The sequence below is a fragment of the Alosa alosa genome, chromosome 16 (assembly GCF_017589495.1).
Source record: "Alosa alosa isolate M-15738 ecotype Scorff River chromosome 16, AALO_Geno_1.1, whole genome shotgun sequence".
NCBI classification, from domain to species: Eukaryota; Metazoa; Chordata; class Actinopteri; order Clupeiformes; family Clupeidae; genus Alosa; species Alosa alosa.
Window position 1 is genome coordinate 32,507,393 of NC_063204.1, and position 24,275 is coordinate 32,531,667.

The window sequence follows — 24,275 nt, forward strand, 5'->3', positions numbered from 1 at the left end:
GGAAACTGCATATCCTCATGTGGAAATAACTGGTGGGAAACTGGGAAACTGCATATCCTCATGTGGAAATAACTGGTGGGAAACTGCATATCCTCATGTGGAAATAACTGGTGGGAAACTGGGAAACTTAATATCCTCATTTGGAAATAACTGGTGGGAAACTGCATATCCTCATGTTGAAATAACTGGTGGGAAACTGGGAAACTTAATATCCTCATTTGGAAATAACTGGTAGGGAAACTGCATATCCTCATGTGGAAATAACTGGTGGGAAACTGGGAAACTTAATATCCTCATGTGGAAATAACTGGTGGAAACTTAATATCCTCATGTTGAAATAACTGGTGGGAAACTGGGAAACTTAATATCCTCATTTGGAAATAACTGGTGGGAAACTGCATATCCTCATGTGGAAATAACTGGTGGGAAACTGGGAAACTGCATATCCTCATGTGAAAATAACTGGTGGGAAACTGCATATCCTCATGTGGAAATAACTGGTGGGAAACTGGGAAACTTAATATCCTCATGTGGAAATAACTGGTGGGAAACTGGGCATATCCTCATGTGGAAATAACTGGTGGGAAACTGGGAAACTTAATATCCTCATGTAGAAATAACTGGTGGGAAACTGCATATCCTCATGTGGAAATGGGAAAATATCCTGGTGGGAAATAACTGGAAACTGCATATCCTCAATGTGGAAATAACTGGTGGGAAACTGGGAAAGGTGGGAAACTGGGAAACTTAATATCCTCATGTTGAAATAACTGGTGGGAAACTGGGAAACTTAATATCCTCATGTGGAAATAACTGGTGGGAAACTGCATATCCTCATGTGGAAATAACTGGTGGGAAACTGCATATCCTCATTTGGAAATAACTGGTGGGAAACTGCATATCCTCATGTGGAAATAACTGGTGGGAAACTGGGAAACTGCATATCCTCATGTGGAAATAACTGGTAGGAAACTGGGAAACTTAATATCCTCATGTTGAAATAACTGGTGGAAACTGGGAAACTTAATATCCTCATGTGGAAATAACTGGTGGGAAACTGCATATCCTCATGTGGAAATAACTGGTGGGAAACTGGGAAACTGCATATCCTCATGTAAAATAACAGGCAGGAAACTGCATATCCTCATGTGGAAATAACTGGTGGGGAAACTGGGAAACTTAATATCCTCATGTTGAAAAATAACTGGTGGGAAACTGGGAAACTTAATATCCTCACTGGGAAATAACTCATGTGGTGGGAAACTTAATATCCTCATGTTGAAATAACTGGTGGGAAACTGGGAAACTTAATATCCTCATGTTGGAAATAACTGGTGGGAAACTGGGAAACTGCATATCCTCATGTGGAAATAACTGGTGGGAAACTTAATATCCTCATGTGGAAATAACTGGTGGGAAACTGGGAAACTTAATATCCTCATGTTGAAATAACTGGTTGGAAACTGGGAAACTGCATATCCTCATGTGGAAATAACTGGTGGGAAACTGCATATCCTCATGTGGAAATAACTGGTGGGAAACTGGGAAACTTAATATCCTCATGTGGAAATAACTGGTGGGAAACTGGGAAAATGAATATCCTCATGTTGAAATAACTGGTGGGAAACTGGGAAACTTAATATCCTCATGTTGGAAATAACTGGTGGGAAACTTAATATCCTCATGTTGAAATAACTGGTGGGAAACTGGGAAACTTAATATCCTCATGTTGGAAATAACTGGTGGGAAACTTAATATCCTCATGTGGAAATAACTGGTGGGAAACTGGGAAACTTAATATCCTCATGTTGGAAATAACTGGTGGGAAACTGGGAAACTGCATATCCTCATGTGGAAATAACTGGTGGGAAACTGGGAAACTTAATATCCTCATGTGGAAATAACTGGTGGGAAACTGGGAATATCCCTCATGTTGGGAAATAACTGGTGGGTGGGAAACTTAATATCCTCATGTTTGAAATAACTGGTGGGAAACTGGGAAACTTAATATCCTCATGTTGGAAATAACTGGTGGGAAACTGGGAAACTTAATATCCTCATGTTGAAATAACTGGTGGGAAACTGGGAAACTTAATATCCTCATGTGGAAATAACTGGTGGGAAACTGGGAAACTTAATATCCTCATGTTGAAATAACTGGTGGGAAACTTAATATCCTCATGTGGAAATAACTGGTGGGAAACTGGGGAAACTTAATATCCCTCATGTTGGAAATAACTGGTGGGAAACTGGGAAATGCATATCCTCATGTGGAAATAACTGGTGGGAAACTGCATATCCTCATGTGGAAATAACTGGTGGGAAACTGCATATCCTCATGTGGAAATAACTGGTGGGAAACTGGGAAACTTAATATCCTCATGTTGAAATAACTGGTGGGAAACTTAATATCCTCATGTTGAAATAACTGGTGGGAAACTGCATATCCTCACGTGGAAATAACTGTTTGGAAACTGGGAAACTGCATATCCTCATGTGGAAATAACAGGTAGGAAACTGCATATCCTCACGTGGAAATAACTGGTGGGAAACTGGGAAACTTAATATCCTCATGTTGAAATAACTGGTGGGAAACTGGGAAACTTAATATCCTCATTTTGAAATAACTAGTGGGAAACTGGGAAACTTAATATCCTCATTTGGAAATAACTGGTGGGAAACTGCATATCCTCATGTAGAAATAACTGGTGGGAAACTGGGAAACTGCATATCCTCATGTGGAAATAACTGGTAGGAAACTGCATATCCTCACGTGGAAATAACTGGTGGGAAACTGGGAAACTTAATATCCTCATGTTGAATTAACTGGTGGGAAACTGGGAAACTTAATATCCTCATGTTGAAATAACTGGTGGGAAACTGGGAAACTTAATATCCTCATTTGGAAATAACTGGTAGGAAACTGCATATCCTCATGTGGAAATAACTGGTGGGAAACTGGGAAACTTAATATCCTCATGTTGAAATAACTGGTGGGAAACTGGGAAACTTAATATCCTCATGTTGAAATAACTGGTGGGAAACTGGGAAACTTAATATCCTCATTTGGAAATAACTGGTGGGAAACTGCATATCCTCATGTGGAAATAACTGGTGGGAAACTGGGAAACTGCATATCCTCATGTGGAAATAACTGGTGGGAAACTGCATATCCTCACGTGGAAATAACTGGTGGGAAACTGGGAAACTTAATATCCTCATGTGGAAATAACTGGTGGGAAACTTAATATCCTCATGTTGAAATAACTGGTGGGAAACTGGGAAACTTAATATCCTCATTTGGAAATAACTGGTGGGAAACTTAATATCCTCATGTTGAAATAACTGGTGGGAAACTGGGAAACTGCATATCCTCATTTGGAAATAACTGGTGGGAAACTGCATATCCTCATGTGGAAATAACTGGTGGGAAACTGGGAAACTTAATATCCTCATGTGGAAATAACTGGTGGGAAACTGGGAAACTTAATATCCTCATGTTGAAATAACTGGTGGAAAACTGGGAAACTTAATATCCTCATGTGGAAATAACTGGTAGGAAACTGCATATCCTCATGTGGAAATAACTGGTGGGAAACTGGGAAACTGCATATCCTCATGTGAAAATAACAGGCTGGGAAACTGCATATCCTCATGTGGAAATAACTGGTGGGAAACTGGGAAACTTAATATCCTCATGTTGAAATAACTGGTGGGAAACTGGGAAACTTAATATCCTCATGTTGAAATAACTGGTGGGAAACTGGGAAACTTAATATCCTCATTTGGAAATAACTGGTGGGAAACTGCATATCCTCATGTGGAAATAACTGGTGGGAAACTGGGAAACTGCATATCCTCATGTGGAAATAACTGGTAGGAAACTGCATATCCTCACGTGGAAATAACTGGTGGGAAACTGGGAAACTTAATATCCTCATATGGAAATAACTGGCGGGAAACTTAATATCCTCATGTTGAAATAACTGGTGGGAAACTGGGAAACTTAATATCCTCATTTGGAAATAACTGGTGGGAAACTTAATATCCTCATGTTGAAATAACTGGTGGGAAACTGGGAAACTGCATATCCTCATTTGGAAATAACTGGTGGGAAACTGCATATCCTCATGTGGAAATAACTGGTGGGAAACTGGGAAACTTAATATCCTCATGTGGAAATAACTGGTGGGAAACTGGGAAACTTAATATCCTCATGTTGAAATAACTGGTGGAAAACTGGGAAACTTAATATCCTCATGTGGAAATAACTGGTAGGAAACTGCATATCCTCATGTGGAAATAACTGGTGGGAAACTGGGAAACTGCATATCCTCATGTGAAAATAACAGGCAGGAAACTGCATATCCTCACGTGGAAATAACTGGTGGGAAACTGGGAAACTTAATATCCTCATGTTGAAATAACTGGTGAGAAACTGGGAAATGCATATCCTCACGTGGAAATAACTGGTGGGAAACTGGGAAACTTAATATCCTCATGTGGAAATAACTGGTGGGAAACTGCATATCCTCATGTGGAAATAACTGGTGGGAAACTGGGAAACTGCATATCCTCATGTGGAAATAACTGGTAGGAAACTGCATATCCTCACGTGGAAATAACTGGTGGGAAACTGGGAAACTTAATATCCTCATGTGGAAATAACTGGTGGGAAACTGGGAAACTTAATATCCTCATGTGGAAATAACTGGTGGGAAACTGCATATCCTCACGTGGAAATAACTGGTAGGAAACTGCATATCCTCATGTGGAAATAACTGGTGGGAAACTGGGAAAATGAATATCCTCACGTGGAAATAACTGGTGGGAAACTGGGAAACTTAATATCCTCATGTTGAAATAACTGGTGGGAAACTTAATATCCTCATTTTGAAATAACTGGTGGAAAACTGGGAAACTTAATATCCTCGTGTGGAAATAACTGGTAGGAAACTGCATATCCTCATGTGGAAAAAACTGGTGGGAAACTGGGAAACTGCATATCCTCACGTGGAAATACTTGTAGGTGGATTGAATTCAATTTGGACAAAATTCCCTTAGCCAATCCAAAATGGTGATATTCACCCCCACCTAATGTTTCCACAGCTATTCTCCTTTGAGTGCCAAGAAGTGTCCTAGCATCTCTAGGCAGCTCTGGGTGGTATACTGTCAATATTGACAGAAGAGCAGTAACTGCAACAAGATTAATGCCAAAAGTCGATGCCCATTGCTTAAGTTTCTCTCGTAGACTCATCTCCCCAGGATCACTTTCATCAGAGCTGGATGACTCACTAAAATCTTCGCTGTCTGTACTGTCACTGACACCACTGTTTGTACTGTGTTGGTAGATGTGATGAGCTTTCACTAAGCGGAACCTTTTCGGCCTGACTAATTGTCACATTAAATTGCTGCTAAATCTCATTCTCTGTCTCCCTTGCTTCTTTGACAAGACTCGCCTTCTTTTACTCCAATAAGAGGCCATTTTTGTGTGTATTGGCCACTATTGAAAAAGAAATTAGGCTGATACCTTTACTGTGAGCTTGAAATGGTCTTCAGTGTCCCATATACAAATTGAAGGGAAAAAACAAACACAAAATTAGTTTCAATGGCATAGTGTGGCAACGATTGACAATTACATTTAATATGACACAGTGAAATTAGGATGAATTTAAGTGTTAACATTAAATAACGTGATTTCTAGTTTTGTAATATATTAAAATGGTATTGCCCAAGTCCCTCCACGTCGAAAAAAGCCTATGCATTCTTATAAGGCCTATGCCAACAACGTATTTAATCAACAGCGCTCAGATTGGTTAAAAGCCAGGGGCTGCCTGTAATTCACTTCCGGTTCAATGCCTTTAAAACGGAGGGAGAGCAGCACAGCGCTTAGATGCTGCGCCGCGGATTTGCCAGATGGATGGATAAGGATGCTGTTGGTGGTGGATGGATTTTCACGTGGCATAGCAAGGTTAGCAGAATTGTTTCCTAAGCGTAATATAAAGAATTGAGTCGCAGTATTTGGTACAATATTATGTAGAATGGACCGACATGTCCACGGGTCGATTTCCCGTAGCGAATCACCCTTTTAATGACTTAAATTTGTTTTAGTAGTATAGTCAGATGAGTTTAAGCATGGGCTTCATTAGCTTTGACAGTTTCCCGGGTATTTAGTAAGGAACGCAGCGCGCCATCCTGACATCACTCAATAACGTTCTCTCTTAGAAATAAATTGTACTAAATAACGTTACCAATATTATGAATGATATTCGTAGTAATATTGGTATAGTAATACCGTAGTATAGCAAACGGAACAAATGTGTAAACATGTAATCGGTCATATTTTATCGACAATTGCCTTGGGGAGGAAACCTTAGACTGCGGTGTTAACTGCTGTAACGTTAGCTAAACTGTCACGAACTTTGAATCAAACGATTCCTGGCTAACTCTTATGCCTCGCGCATTTTCGCTGTGTTAACGGACATTTATTCTTTAATGATAAGGTAGTACATGTAGGCCAACTATAGCATGTTTTGATTAAAGTTCGTCAGCCAACGTTAATGTAGCCTAATAGCCAATCATAGCATTCTATATCCCAAGGGGAAATTCAAGGTCTCAATTCTAGTAACGTTAACGTTAGTGCTATTAACTTGATACACAAAATACCCGTCGGAAATGTAACTTAACGTTAGGCCTTCAATAGTTAACTTGACTTATATATTCATGACATTTATTTACATGTCATGTGTTATGTTGCATTGCTAGTGAGGACTGTAACTTTAAACGTTAACTTAACTTTGTTAACGTTAGATATCAAGTCTAATCAACTCAGAGTTAACGTTTGCCATAGCTGATGGCGTTGGTACAAAAATAGCCCATATTCGTCATGACATTATGTACATGTCGTGTTATTTGATAACGTTAACGAGAGGTGAAGTTGTTGACATTATCAATGGAGATCAAAGGTGCTCGCGCAGCAAATGTTCTAGGTTGTCGCGGTTGCCGTTGGCTAATAACGTTAGCATGCTAGCGTTAACGTTAGCACACTAAAGTGACTTTTTAACATTGTAGTCACTATCATTACACTTAAACTTACCTTTTCAACAGCTCAAGGAAGGAAAAAATTGCTTAAACTATATATCGGAACTTCCCCTATTACCGTCAGTCCCGTATTTCCACCGTCTTGCGTGTATGTGTCACTTAATATTAATTTCTATACAAACCAAGACAGCAGACTCCTAAAGAAACGCAACCACCCACATAGGTGTATCTAAATTAGCTATGTACCAAAAATGACATTTTACCGTGACTCAGAGCTGTAGACAGTGTTGTAAGGCTGCGTGTACACAACCGCTTGGAGCTCCAGTGGAATTTTAATTTCACGACGAGAATTCTCGGTCTAACCGTTCATGTGCCGTTGAAACGGTGTAAATAGGCGACCCATCAGGCCAGCACTATAACTCCGAGCTTGGTAAACAAAATCGGATATTTCAGGCAGAAAATGCTCCCGTTAACAAACAAACCAGATTTTGTTCAAATCTACACACCTATGGCTACTGAAAAATGTCAGGTTAATTTAGCAAAAGTTATTTTGAAGTGTTAAAAAACATCGTTGTTCAAAAGTGGTGATAGGGGCAGCTGTGGCCCACTGGTTAGCACTCTGGACTTGTAACCGGAGGGTTGCCGGTTCGAGCCCCGACCAGTGGGCCATGGCTGAGGTGCCCTTGAGCAAGGCACCTAACCCCTCACTGCTCCCCGAGCGCCGCCGTTGTAGCAGGCAGCTCACTGCGCTGGGATTAGTGTGTGCTTCACCTCACTGTGTGTTCACTGTGTGCTGTTTGAGTTTCACTAATTCACCGATTGGGTTAAATGCAGAGACCAAATTTCCCTCACGGGATCAAAAAAGTATATATACTTATACTATACTGATAATTGGGGGTGTTATGATAACACTATCTAATACTATACGCTATCTAAATTAATCTAAAACTCTATATATATATATACAACAAAGATTACACTGTGATTAATGGTTAACAATATAAACAAACAAATATATACCCAGTCAGCACACATACGTCTCCAAGACGCCTGGAAAAGATCTGAACAGCTTAATTACATCGCGTTCCATTTAGAACGTCTTATTTTGATCTTACAAACAGCGGCGGCATCTCACTGTCAATGCGTGTCGTAGTTCTACATCTACTGGAGATCTTAATGTCTTAAATATGATCGCGTTCCATTTAGAACGTCTTATTTTGATCTCACAAATGTCGGCGCTATTTCAGTCAAGATGCATTTTAGTTCTACATCTGCTGGAAATCTTTATGTCTAAAATACACTTTATTCCAGTATACGTCATCAGTTAGGTGTATAAATATGTGCTGGCTGATCACCATCATCTTACCTTCAAAAGGCTGTCATTTGACAGCACAGCAGCACTTCGCACATGTGAAATGCAAGTCCTATTAGCTAACGATTTGATGTAACACATCCTAGCAAGTCTGAATGGATATAAGCAAGCACACATCCTGAATGCTATACCAGTTTAACATGGCAAATTCAATTGTGCAGGCTATAGCAAAGTATTCAGTGATTTTAATTCTTACAAAACAGCAAACATACAATCAATCTAAATTTAGGGAGTTTTAGTGGTTCCTACCATTTTGTATAGTTGTTTGTAAGTGTATGAAAGTAGGCTAAATGCCATGGTTTTTCATAGATGCTTTTGACAATATTTACAGAGCAAACAAATAATTCAAACACATTTTATTATTTTACAGTTCATAAAAAAACAAAATAACATTATTACACATTAATCACTAACATTTGTTACACTGCTTGACACCTTATGGTGCACTGAGACAGGCTGTAATTTCAAAACTAGCAATGTTTCATTTATGAAAACAAAATAGACAAATAAACAGACCATTTAAACAAGCTCAACATTAGTCTGGAGAGTTTCAGGACAAATTCTTACGAGTTTGTAAAATAACAAATGATTTTGATCAGCATGGCCATGTGAAACAAACACATAATCAGTAAATCAATCTACAGTACAGTTTCTCTATCCAGTGTTTTCTAAGCCTGGATAATTACAACACGCAGCTCTTTTTAGGGCTGGTTAAGGCCTCTAAGACACTTTTCAGGTTTGTTTAGACAACACAAACTCACATATAAGGTTTCTGAGGATTGCCACACATGTAGAGAACACAAATAGAGGACTTGTACTACACCATCTAGGTACCTACATGAAAAGGTGGATGGAGCACTACCACATTTAAGATGCATTGTCTGATGACGCCATATCAAAGGGTCACAGCTGGGAGAGATTTTCCCTTCGAGTAGGTGGTACGCAGTTCACAACTCTGGCAATTAACGTTCTCGGCAAAAAAAAAACACGCTTTTGGTGGAGAATGCAGATTGTGTGTGTGTCTGTGTCTGTGAGTGTGTGTGCTCAGAAACCAGCTGCAGGTTACTTCACACCACCGTGCCCCAAACAATCCCTGAAGTCATTAGCCAGCGGAGAGCACTGCATGAAAAGTGTGATTTTCGCCCCCGTAAACGACCGGAGATCTCTCTCATTTTCGGTAGTTGACGACAATTTGCAACCCGCGCTTGTCGCCGTTTGTCTGTGCCACAAATTGTCGGAACCGGACAATGACGTATGTGGAGAGCTTTCAGAGTGCTAATGGCCCTAATTAGCATATGAATGCAGCGAAACCGCGGCTGGCCAGGCCTGGCTTGAATATCCTTACTCAGGCCTAGCCCACACGTACCAGACCGATCTTTTTTTCCTCCGTCTACCCTGGAACCGTGTATCAAGAATATTTCGTCCAAAGGATCCATCTCAACCGCGACTCAACCGTTACTTCATACCACAGGCCTATAGGTGGCACTGTTTCTTTACAGAAATTGACCAAAACTTGCGCTTTACAAACAGACAGAATAGGCTACGGACGAAATGGCTAGTGCGGAAACCAGAATTGTTTTGTGTGGACTGATGGTGAACTGTCAACTGTAAAACTAATACACTTTATTTTCACGGTTTGTGAAGGGTGCAGTCCGTCCTTTATTTGGCTACGCATGGTAGGCCTACTAATCACCTTTACTTTCTTTGGTTGTAGGATAGTCCATGATTCACATTAGTTTTGGCTATCACTTAATTAGGCTACTAAACACAAAGGCTTACCCAAGTTGTAGGCTATTCTGTCGCCACATTTATAATATTGCTAGAAAACCTTTGTTAGTAACAGTCAATACTTTTTTGCCTGCATCAAGTGGCGCATTTGCATTCAGTGTGCTACCATCGGCTTAAGCGTGAGTTCTAAAAGCGTCTTTGTATGCTTATATCTGATTTCCTTTCGACTGTGAATGCATGTATATATGTTGTAAGACATGTAAAATAAATGAATGACATTGGCACTACGCACAAATTAATGTAGCCTAAACTTGCACCGCACTTTCCTAATAACTTAAGTTCTCTCGCGTCACTGACAGTAGCTAGAATGCAAAAAACACTGGGAAAAAACAGTGTTCAGTCCACCAAGTCATAAGCTATCGGCTGCGCCTTTCAGTTGTGATATTTATCTTCACAGTGTAATGGTAGTTAATGTCATGTATGAAAACTAGTATTGTTAGGCAATACTATAAGTGCAACTCCAGGGCAGCTGAGGTGTGGCGATGACATCATCGATACGCAAGCAGGATATGCGGTTTCGCTGTCTAAACGAATTCAAACGGGCTACGGTTTCCGATTTTTCCAGTCTGGGACCAGGTTTCAAGAAAGGGCCGAGCGTCCAAACGAATCCTGTAAACGCACTGCCCGAAACGGCAAAGACGAAGCAAAACCTCTGCGTTTAACCTAAAAAGCGTCTCTGTGTGGACAGGCCCTCAGTATTGGATGAAACCACTACTTTCAAACAAGAAAAATCACGCGTGATTGGTTGGCAGATCACCAATAATAATGTGTGTGTGTGTATATATGTATATATATATATATATATATATATATATATATATATATATATATATATATATATATATATATATATATATATATATATATATATATAATGCTGTATATTCATGTTATCCTATGTAGGCTACTACACTATTATTAGGCTACCATCAAGGACATGAATGAATTTATAGAGGAAATGAACATTTGCCAGGAACATGTTTATGCAAAGAAAGAGCTTTATTAAAACAAACACGACTATATAGAAAGCGAGGATCTGCCCACACATGGGTAGAGGATGATCCAAAAACTACAACTCCGTGAACTGTCCGTTTGCCTCCTCAGGGTTGTAGGTAACTGGCGGCGTTCTTTCCGAGGCAGGTCCGTTGTGCAGACACCGATTGTGCGTGGCTCTGTACTTCGGCGTCGCCTCTAACCAGGACTGCAGCTTCGCACAGAGTTCAGAGAGCTCCGGCTTACGAAATGACGGCGACCGTACAATCCGTCCAGAGACCCGCCAACAAGCGCCATCTTCTTAGGTCCAGACATGGGTCTCGGTGGCGGACTTCCAGAGTTCCACCTCGTCATCTGCTAGCACACTCTGTCTCGATTCCAGCAGATGTAAAAAAACAATGCATCAGTACTGTGCGATGCACTGCGTATGGACACAACACATGTAATGTACAAAATGTACAGTTATGATCGGTATCTATCCTATGGTATCTATACGTATCTATTTCCTTATACCGCAGAATGAAAGCATATTCTTTAAATCTTATCCTTGCTCCGGTTCTTAGCGCCCGCAATTTGTCTCCGAGTTGTGAAGACGGCGTACTGCTTCCTGTAAATGACAAAAAAGTACACTTTAATAAAGCTTGTTCTTTTGCAAGGGTACTCTTAGCTTTGGTTTTAGGCTAGGCTACTTTTAGCTTAGCTAGCAGTCATCGAACATATTCTTACTGCAATCTTGGGATTGTGCACCCGTCTTCTCTTCTTGGAGTTAGTCTCTCCCGCACAGTTGTTCAACTCCAGAGCCACCAACTTGTCCTCTATGGACAGCAACCTGGAGTTTACAGATTTCTGCAGTTGAGTGAACCGCTCATTCATATCGGCAGTATGTTGATTAAGCTGACGAGACAGTCCACTGATAGCAATCAGCAGTTTCTTCTCGTCAGTCTGCGGACTGTCTGAAAGTTGTGGATCACGTCCAAGAGGAGTTGAAGGCGAGTTGAACGCGAGACGTCGTCCAGCCATTGATCACGAACCAGCAAAATCCAAACACAGGAACTGGAGATAAAGTTCTTCTGAGTATAGTAACACAAACATGTCTATTTATATGCTGGTCTTGCAAGTACTGCTGTATCGTCATGCCCATGACCTCCTGCGTGATTGGACCCGAGGAGTGAAGGCTCGTCAGGCTCCTCAATCACATACGAGGTCATTGTTATCTGGAAGGACTTCATGAGACCAGCTGGCGTCTATAACAAGACCGGTGTGCCCGCCTATGAAGCTGTCAGTTGAAAGATGGAAGTCCTAAGACTGAAGAAAAGACCTCGGCGCTTCTGTGAACATTGCAACACTGAACTCTCTAATTCACAGTATTATGACCACAGAAAGCGCTATTTCAAAAATGGAGTTTGGGAGAAAAAAACACAAAAGGACTAGGTCAGATAACGCACAGAGCCTGTTGCTATCCAGTCATGACCCAACCGGCGGGAGTTATGTTCAACCTGGAGTTGGAGAGATTGATGAAGGTGAAATGCAGTCTGAGGACCCAGAAAAAGAAGTGATGGATGAACATAAAGAAATGCACCCAGCGACTGACGGTTCAGACAACGGTGAGCACCACAATTGTAACAGTTACTGTCTAGTAAAATGTGGTTGCTTCTCACGGTTATGGTTTTTGTAATAATAAATTAATAATTAAAAACGAAATTCGCATTATAATGCATAAATATAGCCGCAAGTGGCAATGGCGGGCCCGAGCACCTGCAGGCCGCAACCGGTGACATGTCGGAATCCAACAAAGCACCGACGTCGTGCATTTGTGAAATGTATATTTGATGCGTGTGCTATTTGTTTTTGTATTTTATTTTCTGCACATGTACTTGCTTGGCCAGGTGGGGGCGCAATACAAGGCAGGCCCATTGGGTGTCATCATAATCATAATATATATTAACCTGAGAAATTTCAGATTATTCATTTTAAGCAAAGAACATTTCTGATACACTTTTTGGTTGGCCAGATGGTGGCACTATGTTAGGCATGGAAATTACACATGTGAATATCATCACAATAATGATATCCAAATCTTTTGTAAACTTTCAGATCAATCACTTAAGGCATTGTCCATTTTCTGGCACATTTCCTGCTTGACCAGGTGGTGGCGCTATGCCATTGGGTGTCTGGATATCATCATAATTATAATATCTATTAACATGAGAAAGGTTCAGACCATTTATTCAAAGCATAGAGCATTTCTGGCACATTTCCTGCTTGGCCAGATGGTGGCGCTATGCTAGGCCTGTGAATTACGAATGTGAATATCATCACAATAATGATATCTGATATTTTATAAAGTTTCAGATCAATCACTTAAGGCATTGTCCATTTCTGGGACATTTCCTGCTTGGCCAGGTGGCGCTATGTCAGGCAGGCCCATTGGGTGTCTGGATATCATCACAATCATGATATCTATTAACCTGAGAAGTTTCAGACCATTCATTCAATGCACTGTGATTTATGACACATTTCCTGTTTATGTGGTGAGATATTAAAATCATATAAAATATATAACATATCAAAAATCCCTTCACAATTTAACATCAGTGACATCTTGGCGTAATGTTTGCCAAATTTCAAATGAATCTGACAAACCGTCTAGGAGGAGTATGTTCAAATTGATCATGTGAAATCAGCATAATTGCCATTCTTTCTGTTGCCAGTTGGTGGCGCTATGCTAAACATGCATTATGGGCATGTGAATATTATCATTAACATGGTCTTCAATGACCTGTAAAATTACCTCACTTCCTGTGGGCGTGTTTAATGGCATGTTAATACATAAGTTGTTTGTTTTTGGAAGTTACATACACCCACCAAATTTGGTGTGTGTATCTAAAACTATATGCCAACCACAAGTCACAGTGACATAAGGGGGCGCTATGGAGTTCCTGGGCAACGCCCGGTGCCAAGCTTTTATCCCTGTCTATTCACTGTATCACTTGATGTGTGTGCCAAATTTCATGCGTTTTCACCCATGGGAAGCACCTCTTTTGGCATCATGATTCATAACATATTTCATCACATATTAGTCTGCACAAAATCCCAAATACCTCACTTCCTGTTGGGCGTGGCTAATGCATTGTACATACGAAAGTTGTTCATCTTGGGGAGATACACACACCTACCAAATTTGGTGTTTGTAGCTGAAAGTATATGCCCACCACGGGATCAGTCATCTAAGGAAGGGGGGCTTCTAGCGAGTCTATGGGCCATACCTGGGGCCAAGCTTTTTTACCTAGCTGCTTTGTGTGACACCTGATGTGTGTGCCAAATTTCAAGACTTTTCGATTATGTTAACCACCTCAAAATATTTGCCAACCACGGGATCAGTCACCTAAGGGGCGCTTAGTCCCTGGGCTTTGGGCCCGTGGTCAAGCTCTTGTACCTAACTGCGATCGTGACACCTGGCGTGTGTGCCAAATTTCAAGAGTTTTCGACCATGTTAACCACCTCAAAAACAGGAAAGCAAAAAAGTAGAATAACAATAATACTCAATAATAATAATAATCCTTACAAAAACAATAGGGCCTAGCGCCCTTCGTTGCTCGGGCCTTAATAATAATCCTTACCAAAACAATAGGGCCTTGCGCCCTTCGGTGCTCGGGCCCTAATAATAATAATAATAATAATCCTTACAAAAACAACAGGGCCTTGCGCCCTTCGGGGGTCGGACCCTAAATATAGCTGCAAGCAGCAATGTGGGGGCCAAGCAGTTAGCAGGAGTTGTCATGGCAACCCAATGTTACATTATACAAACACCCAATTAACCCCCCATCCCACACACACACATATACACAGATAAACCTCCTCTCCCACACCCCCCAATAGCCCCCTACACATACGCATGCCTCAAACATCACCAAATTAATTGTGCGTCCTCAGGTTGTAGTCACGAGTCCACATACCATGTTTGGTGTCGATACGAGAAAGTTTTGCAAATTATAGCACCCCTACTGGTCAAAGGTTGCTAAAATTATTGTCTGTCCTCAGGATGAGGTCCCAAGTCCAAATACTAAGTTTGGTTTCAATATGTGAAAGCATTGCTGAAATATGAGCCCACTTCTTGTGATTATAGCGCCACCTATAGGTCAAGTCATCAAATTTATTGAGCCTCCTCCTAATTGGGTCCTGAGACGCTGTACTGAGTTTGGTGTTGATACGCGAAAGCCTTGCGGAGATCACTTCACTTCCTGTTTGGCGGCTTCGCCACCAAACGTGATTGGTCGTCACAGGCAACCGGTTTTGAATATGTCTCCAAAAAGCAATGCGTTTATGAGTCATGGTCTGACGATCATCTGCGTCAAGTTTCGTGAAAATCGGACAAACTTTGTAACCTTTGATGCCTTTTAAATGTTTTTGGTGAAATCCAATATGGAGGCCGAATCAATTATGTTGACGTCACATGTTGGCATGTGTCGGCCTAAGGACCTCTCAAGGTATTAACAGATATCACTAATATGTTTTAATTCCAAACATATGACCCGTTACAGGTTAAAACGTAATTTTGCTAATTATAGCACCACCTATAGCTCAAAAGTCATCAAATATATTGAGCCTCCTCCTAATTGGGTCCTGAGACTATGTACTGAGATTGGTGTTGATACGCGAAAGCCTTGCTGAGATCACTTCACTTCCTGTTTGGCGGCTTCTCCGCCAAGCTTGATTGGTAATGACGGGTGATGGGTTTTGAATATGGCTCCAAAAAGCAATGCATTTATGAGTCATGGTCTGAAGATCATCTGCGTCAAGTTTCGTGAAAATCGGACAAACTTTGTGACCTTTGATGCCTTTTAAGTGTTTTTGATGAAATACAATATGGCGGAAGATCCAACATGGCGGAAATTGACGTCAATCGCCCTAGTGGTCAAAGGTTGCAAAATTTTTTGTGTGTCCTTAGGGTTTCGTCCTGAGTCCATGAACCAAGATTGGTTTTGACATGTGAAAGCATTGCTGAGATATGACCTAATCTTCTGTTACTCTAGCGCCGCCCTAGTGGTTGAAGGTCACCAAATTTAGATTTGGTTTCAATACGTGAAAGCATTGCTGAAATATGAGCCCACTTCCTGTGATAATAGCGCCACCTAGTGATCCAACATGGCGGAAATTGACGTCATGGGGTGCGTCGAGTTCGGTCTCATCCAAGGATTCCAAATATACCTTAATGTTCAAAATGTGGTGTATGGTAAGTGCATAGATGTAATACAACATTTTAAATGTTGGTGGCGCTAGAGCACTCCAGGTGCAGACATCAAACTTTCTGAAATTAAACATATGCCTGTAACGAATCAATGTGCCAAATTTCTCAACTTTTTACTGGATGGTTCAATGGCAAATGAGCGTTTCGTTATAATAATAAGAATACATTAGAATCACTATGGGTTGCCTCAAGAGCTTAAGCTGCTTGGCCCCCAATAATAAGAACAAATAGAATCACTATGGGTTGCCTCGCAGCTTCGCTGCTTGGCCCCCCAAATATAGCTGCAAGCAGCAATGTGGGGGCCAAGCAGTCAGTTCAGCAGTCCAAATTTGCCATGTAACTCAATGTGGTTGCATCAGGTATATAGCATTAAGCAGTCACAGCAAGTTCCATGCCAAATAACCCAAGATTGGCTGAGTTACAAGGTCATTTCCTGTTTGGCGGCTTCACCACCAATTTCGATTGGCTGTCACAGGTGAATGCTTTTGTCAATCATTCCAGAAAATTAAACACTGATAGTGGTTAATTAATTAAACACTGATAGATGGTTTTTGCCAATTTTGGTGAAAATCAGATGAAATTTGTGACCTGTGAAAACGTTTTAGTGTTTTTGATTAAATCCAATATGGCGGCTGAATCAATTATGTTGACATCACAAGTTGACCTGGGTCAGCCTAAGGACTTCCAAAAGTACTACCAGACACCACTAGTATGTTTTAATTCCAAACACATCAACAGCTACAGGCCAAAATGCATTTTCGCTAATTACAGCGCCCCCTAGAGGTCAAAGGTCACCAGATTTTTTTGAGTGCCCTACAGATGGGGATGTAAGTCCATGTACTAAGTTTGGTTATGACAGATGAAAGGGTTGCTGAGATATGAGCTCACTTCCTGTTTGGCGGCTTCGCCGCATATTTCGATTGGCTGTTACGGGTGAACGGTTTTAGTTCCGAAGACGAAAATCGATAACTTTTGTGCGGATTGGTCTGAAGATCATATGTACTAACTTTCGTTAAAATCGGACAAACTATGTGAGGCGTGAAACTTTAGTTTCACTTTCGATAAAATCCAATATGGCGGAAAATCCATCATGGCGGAAATTGACGTCATAGGGTTAGCCCTAACCCTAACCCCGAGCGGGGAACATAGGGATGATCCCGGGCTGCACAATATTAGGAAAACATGCGATATGCAATAACATTATTGAGTACTGCGATAACGATATAACTTGCGATATTTAAATATTTAATTTTTTCTACATTCTACTTGCTGCAAGCATAGACTGTAGGGTTGGGGTAAATGTACAGAAATAAATGTATAATACTCTACATAAACAATATAAAACATTATGTAGCCTAGGTTATATATGGCCTGATGAAAGTGGACAGCTAAGAGACCTACGCTATTGAAGTTGTGTGAAAGATCTGCTCCAAGAAAATCCTTGTAAAAGACGGGTAGACACCCAATCTGAACACTTGTGCACCAACCAGCGGAATATTCCACATTGCCAGCCTTCGCTGGGCCTAGCAAAAAAGATACTTAACCCTCTATACCCCAGTGGAATTCTACAACAATGCTTCAGATTCCTGGGAATTCTAAGAGAAAAGGGCAATTTGAGAAACATTTTAAATAACCAAGAATAACTAAAAATCTAATGAAAAGTGTCAATTGTAAGATTAGAAATTGCTCTTTCAAATGATATATGATCCATTAAAAATTATATATTCATGTTTCCCATAGACAGCCATAGGCCTACTCACTTACAGTCTCAAAGTTTTCACTAACAAAAGTTATAAATATGGTTCACATATTTCTGTATTAGAAGCTGGGAAACACGATACTATATGAGTACTGATTTCATTGAAATAGACTGGCATATCTTGCACTTATTTGGGATTTAGCTGGACAGTGAGCCTTACAGCTAAAAAAAAAAAAATGATGATATGAACTAACGTAGGGCCATGAAGCATAGCGTGTATGAAATCGTGACCCATTTGATAAGCATGTCACCAACAACAGGGACTGTTAATCCTGACATGGATTTACGTTTTGTTTTATATGCACATCATGTTATATAATTTATCTAAACTTGATCAGTTGATGATAATGAACCTGTTGCACTCGTTCACTAACCTTCAACCTATCCTGTGCTAACATTACGAGTCTCAGACTAACGTTAACGTTACATCAGTGAAGGTAGCAAATTAGCAGGCTTTTTTGTAATCACGAAGATGACTAGACATTGGCCTACTTGTATACAAATACATTTTCCTGACATCCATAAGCAGAAAACACAACGGTGGTTCCCGCTTTGGTTATTAGTCAACAAAACTCATTTAGAGAGACATACATAAGTAGTAGTTTGCAATAACTATCTGTAAGTGGGATAACGATAATGTTAGCTTTACTGTACATGCCAGAAAGGGGTAATGTTAATGTTATGTGTTAAGATATAACTGCAAATAAACCTGGCATGGGTTTATCATAAACTTTATTGTTAATTAGGCCATGACCCATCATTGAATTATGCCTATATTTTGCTGGTGCTAGCTAAACTCAAACTGACTTTCACAGTGACAGCCATACAATTTTTTTTATGCCAGAGAGGCAGCTAAGTCAGTCATGACAAACGGGAGGATGCTAACGTTAAATTTATTACACTTTCATGTTTTTATTTTGTCATTTTCTTACATCAATATGATCGTCACTTACATCAAAACATGGTGGATGCACATCAATACCATCTCATCTAATGAGAAAAGACGCGGACGCTTGTTAGAAGTCATAACTCCAGAGGCACCGTAAGTCCTCAGCCGGTCAGTCAACAGGCTAAACTCAAAAATACCGGAGAAATGTCAATAGCGACCTAGCCATTTAAGTGTGTCAAAATAAAAGTCTGGTGTTTATTTATCCACTAACGCTGTATTATTTCATGTATGAAGGTTATACTGTAGCAGATGTCTCTTTAAGAATTGCGGCCGGCCGCGGCCGTTACAGGAGAATACAGAACGGCCGTCGACGGCCGCTACGGGGTATAGAGGGTTAAGGTATATCGCGGCAGTCACTCATCTAAAATCTTAAGTAGCCCAGTCAGAGACTTTCTAATGAGGAGAGACAGCACTCAAAAAATCCTCCATAGAAATGCATGGGGCTAGTTTGCCGTTACTACACATCACATAGTGCTGGGCGGTATGACCAAAAATGTATATCACAGTATTTTTCAAAATTCTTACGGTTTCACGGTATTTTTTTTACGATGCATAATCAGATGTTCACAATATTTTCTACAGGTTGAGAGAGGAATTACTGCAGTACATTGAGTATTTTTCAAAATTCTTACGGTTTCACGATATATGACGGTATTTTTTTTACCATGCATAATCAGATGTTCACAATATTTTCTACAGGTTGAGAGAGGAATTGCTGCAGTACATTGACTAAGGATGATCTATTTTACTGTCATGATGTAGAATAACTCCACACTAGTGGTAATGCAGTTTTGCATGGCCCCAGAAAATGATGCTGTTTACAAAGAGCCACTCATGATTCTAATGAAGAATCTAATCAGAATGCAACGACAATTGCAGTCAAAATACAGAACTTTTACTGTGCAAATTTCACAAACATCTTGTATAAAACCAATACAAAAAGTAGTGCAACTTGCAATAATTATACTTTTTTGAAAATGATGCAATTTAAAATAAAACCCCTCTGTTAATATGCTTACTCTGTCAAATAGGCCTATCAGAAATGTATTGTTATTGTGTGGTTTACATGACGTTAGTGGTAGGCTAACGTTAACTTGATGTGGATGTCTTAGCCTGCCATAAGCTTCGGTTCGGTTTGCTAGGCAAAACATTAACAAAAAAGTTTGTTTTGGTGGATTATTTCTAACTAGCCCAGCTAGTATTGCTCAGTGCACGTCTATAACATGCTATACTTGCTACCTGGATAATTTCAGCGAATATTCTTAAAGTGAGATGAATGATAAGATTATTAAACTTCACTGTGTTCGGTGGGTTGCTAACTAACGACATCACCTACTAGCCAGCTAGTTACAGCTGTTGAACAATCTCAATAGAATTTTCGTGACGGTAGGCTAAATCCTTTTCAATGCAGTATTCCTTAATGTTTTTCCTTAACTAAAGATAAGTACTGGTATGGCAGTATATTAAAAATTCATATCATAACAAAAATATACACCGGTATACGGTGTGAACCGGTATACCGCCCAGCACTAATATCACACTCCTTCCTCGGCAAAACGTCGACATGTGAATACATTGAGCCAACCATGTGGTGTGATGTGAATACATTGAGCCAATCATATGGTGTGTTGTGAAGACATCGTGCCAATCATGCGTTGTGATCTTGCCACTGGAGCAAGATTGGTGTCGTGAAGCCTTTCGCATGCGAAATGGATGCCCAACGAGTGCCCAAAAAGCGTGGCCATATGGCCGCCGAGTGGAGGGACTTGCCTAAAAGGACTTTGGCCCAGTCTGTAACCTCATACGCTGCACATCATACGTTATTAGGCTACCGGCATGCCGACTACAAGTGCAGCGGAAAGTGAAAGTAAGGGGTTGCAATCGCACAGTCCAACGAAGTCAAACAACTTTTACAAATAACGAATCCTGATTACCTCTCTGCTGCTGTCTGGGGCTTTTGCTAAATGCAAATCATGAAACACAAGTCTTACAGTGAAAGACGGATATCTTCTGATCCTATAACGAAAGAAATTGTTTATTTTAACACGGTGGAGGCATTTGGCGCTGTGTTTGTAACAAGTCATCCTTAATAAAACCAAAATATTTCCATATAACAGACATGCTTTTCCTTTTAGTCACCAATTCCTCTTCACCCTGTAACCTACCTCGCTCGACTCACTATCTTAAGCCATCACAACATTAGCTCCCGCCTCAACACCTAAAACACCACACACCTAAACTGGTAGGGGACGGGCTTCTAGGGCAGCATGACCGCATCGGTTTGGTAAAATATGTTGACATTCAGAATGTGAATACCCCATAGACTGTATAGAATGTGCACGGCACAGAAAATGTATCGCAATTTATCGAAAATTAAGTAATCTTTGCGGTATGTCCATCGCAAGCGTTGATATCGCGATAACGATAGATTTTGGATATATCGTGTAGCCCTAGTAGTCCCCATCCCCCACCTATTGTCCCCAACCCCAAAGTCCAAAAACACCTCAGAGAGAAGTGACAAGAAAAGTGAGAGTAGTGTCAAGACAATTTGGAGGTTAATTTCAAGAAGTTTCTGAACATGAGCACCAGAAAGATGAACAATGTGTGGATGCACTTCGACCAGGAGAGCAAAACTCTGAAGGCTAAATGCAAGTACTGCAAAAACTGGTTTTAAATCATGGAGGATCCACATCCAACATGAGAAGGCACTTAAAAATGAAGCACCCCACTGCACTGCTTGAAGTAGGACAGAATTTCCTTGGTGATTTAGCAATACAGACTCAAGTGACTCGTACACCCGGATCAGTTTAGTGAGTGATTCAGAATAACCCGGATCCTTAAAAGGAATCGAGTTTGCCAGGTCTACCCGATAGTCCCTGATACTGATTGATTTGCTTGTGTGAACAGGGCAGCTGCGTTGCCTTGCTCTGATAGGCTACTCTTCGGCTAACAAAAGCCAATCAACAAACGTATTGTGAGTTGTAAAGTGGTTCTCTTTTCTACATTACATTACATTTAGCAGACACTTCTTGACCAAAGTGACTTACATATGTCAGCTATATTACAAGGGATCACATTGTCCCCGGAGCAACTTGGGGTTAAGTGCCTTGCTCAAGGGCACAACGGTGGAAGCCGGGAATTGAACCGACAACTTTCAGGCTACTAGCACGCTAGCCCAGCTCCTTAACCACTACACTACCACCGCCCCTAAAAAGAAATGGCTTGCAATGTTTTAAGCGCACTCGCCACATTGCAGCGTCATTTTTCAATTTAATCACCGACTCACAAATTCATAGTTGTACCCACCTGTAATTTTAACATCCACAGCCCTGTTTATAACTTTGTAAGTCATGTTTCTTTTTTAATTGAATCTCCTACCTATATCCTAATGATTACAATAGCATATTGTATTGTGTAAGCATTTGGCTTTGGATGCTACATGCCATAGGCCAGTGGTTTTCAAATGGGGGTACGCGTACCCCTGGGGGTACATGAAGGCACTCCAGGGGGTACGTGATATTTTAAAATATACATATATTTAAAAAGTAGAATCCATGCAAAAATACTTTAAAAACAATTATTTAATAAATTTTTCAGGAAAATAGTTCATAAAATGAATTTTATATTTCAGTAGGCTATTCAATTTCATTATCCTAAAAACCCAGTGCCCCCATACCTCTTACATAACTTGCACCACTATGCCACTTTCTTTCTTACTTAGGTCAAACAGAACTACCCAGGCCTTTTATTGGCCTGACTTTGCACTAGTATGTCTATGCACAATTTCAACCAAATTTTGCTGCTCTTATTTTTTTCATTATTATATGTGCCCTCTTATTTACTTATTTACTTACTTTTTTGTTTACTTGAATGTTATGTTTGTCTGTGGACTTAAATTGGTAAAATATGTCTTGTCTTCACCGTGGGATAGTGAGAAACGTAATTTCGATCTCTTTGTATGTCTGGAACATGTGAAGAAATTGACAATAAAGCTGACTTTGACTTTGACTTGACTTTGATACCAGGATGGTTCGACCCAACCTGTCATATGCCACCCGCCATCACCTGTCAATCACTGTCAAAACTCAAACAATGCAGTCGTGGTTGAAGCATAGCGGTAATTCTTGTGCGCTGGTTAGGGGGTACTTGGCTGAAACAATATTTCACAGGGGGCACATCACTGAAAAAAGGTTGAGAACCACTGCCATAGGCATATATAAATATATATGTTTGTTTCATTACAGGTGCTGTGAGGAAAAACTCAGTGACTCGTTCAGCCACGGACGAGGAGGTCACAAAGCATGCCATCAGGTTCAACCTGGCAGAAGATCGGGCCACTAGGAGACGTCCCGCCTCCTTCCAAACGGAGTAGCCTAAGCTAATAAGAGAAATAAGAATTAAAAAATATTTTTTATTGAACTTCTTGTCGTTCATATTCATTTTCTGATACTTTAGCTGTAAACAGCGCAGCATTTCATTGAAGTTGTAGCCTAATAGATAACATATTTTATGTCTGCACCGACCTGCCTATATAAAGCACTAAATCAGGTTTTGACTACAAAATGAATGTAGTAACCTAACAAAAACATAATAGGCTATAACCTATAACTTTCCATAAATGTCAATTTTATATTTCCATTGAGCTATCACTTTTGTACAGTAAATGCATGACTTGAATCTTTTCTGTTAGGCCTATTGACAATATTGTTAGATTAAAAATACAAGGCAATGCAGATTTAAGCTTATTGCTGTAGTAGCCATAGGCTACGCCTGAGAATTTCACCCTATAGTTTAGTTTATCCTATTTTATCCTACAACAAGAACAGAAGGGCTTTTGAAAATTAGATAAACGCGGATCCGCCGCCGAGTCCTTTTGCTGTGTGGGTAGGCTGTACGGGCCATGAATCCGGGCAGAGTTGTCATAGGGCAAGTGGTGGGTCGCTGGGCTGTGCCAGGAATCCGGGCAGGGAGGATAGGCGATGATAGGGCAGTATGGGACTTCAGATGAGATGAGGGCCAAACACACAGATGACTGATGACTGGTGATAGTATACCTCACAAGTGAGGTGAGGGGGAAGAAAGAGATGTAGAGTGTGTTAGTATTACTATAAATCAAAATGGTTAA

General features: G+C 40.4%; 1 long non-coding RNA gene across 1 annotated transcript; it reads left to right on the forward strand.

Moving 5' to 3' along the window:
* The first annotated feature begins 5,852 nt into the window (after window positions 1-5,852).
* On the forward strand, window positions 5,853-23,569 carry LOC125309603. Its single transcript, XR_007196154.1, has 2 exons — window positions 5,853-5,971; window positions 23,395-23,569. It is a non-coding gene; the product is annotated as an uncharacterized LOC125309603 (long non-coding RNA).
* Window positions 23,570-24,275: the final 706 nt, after the last annotated feature.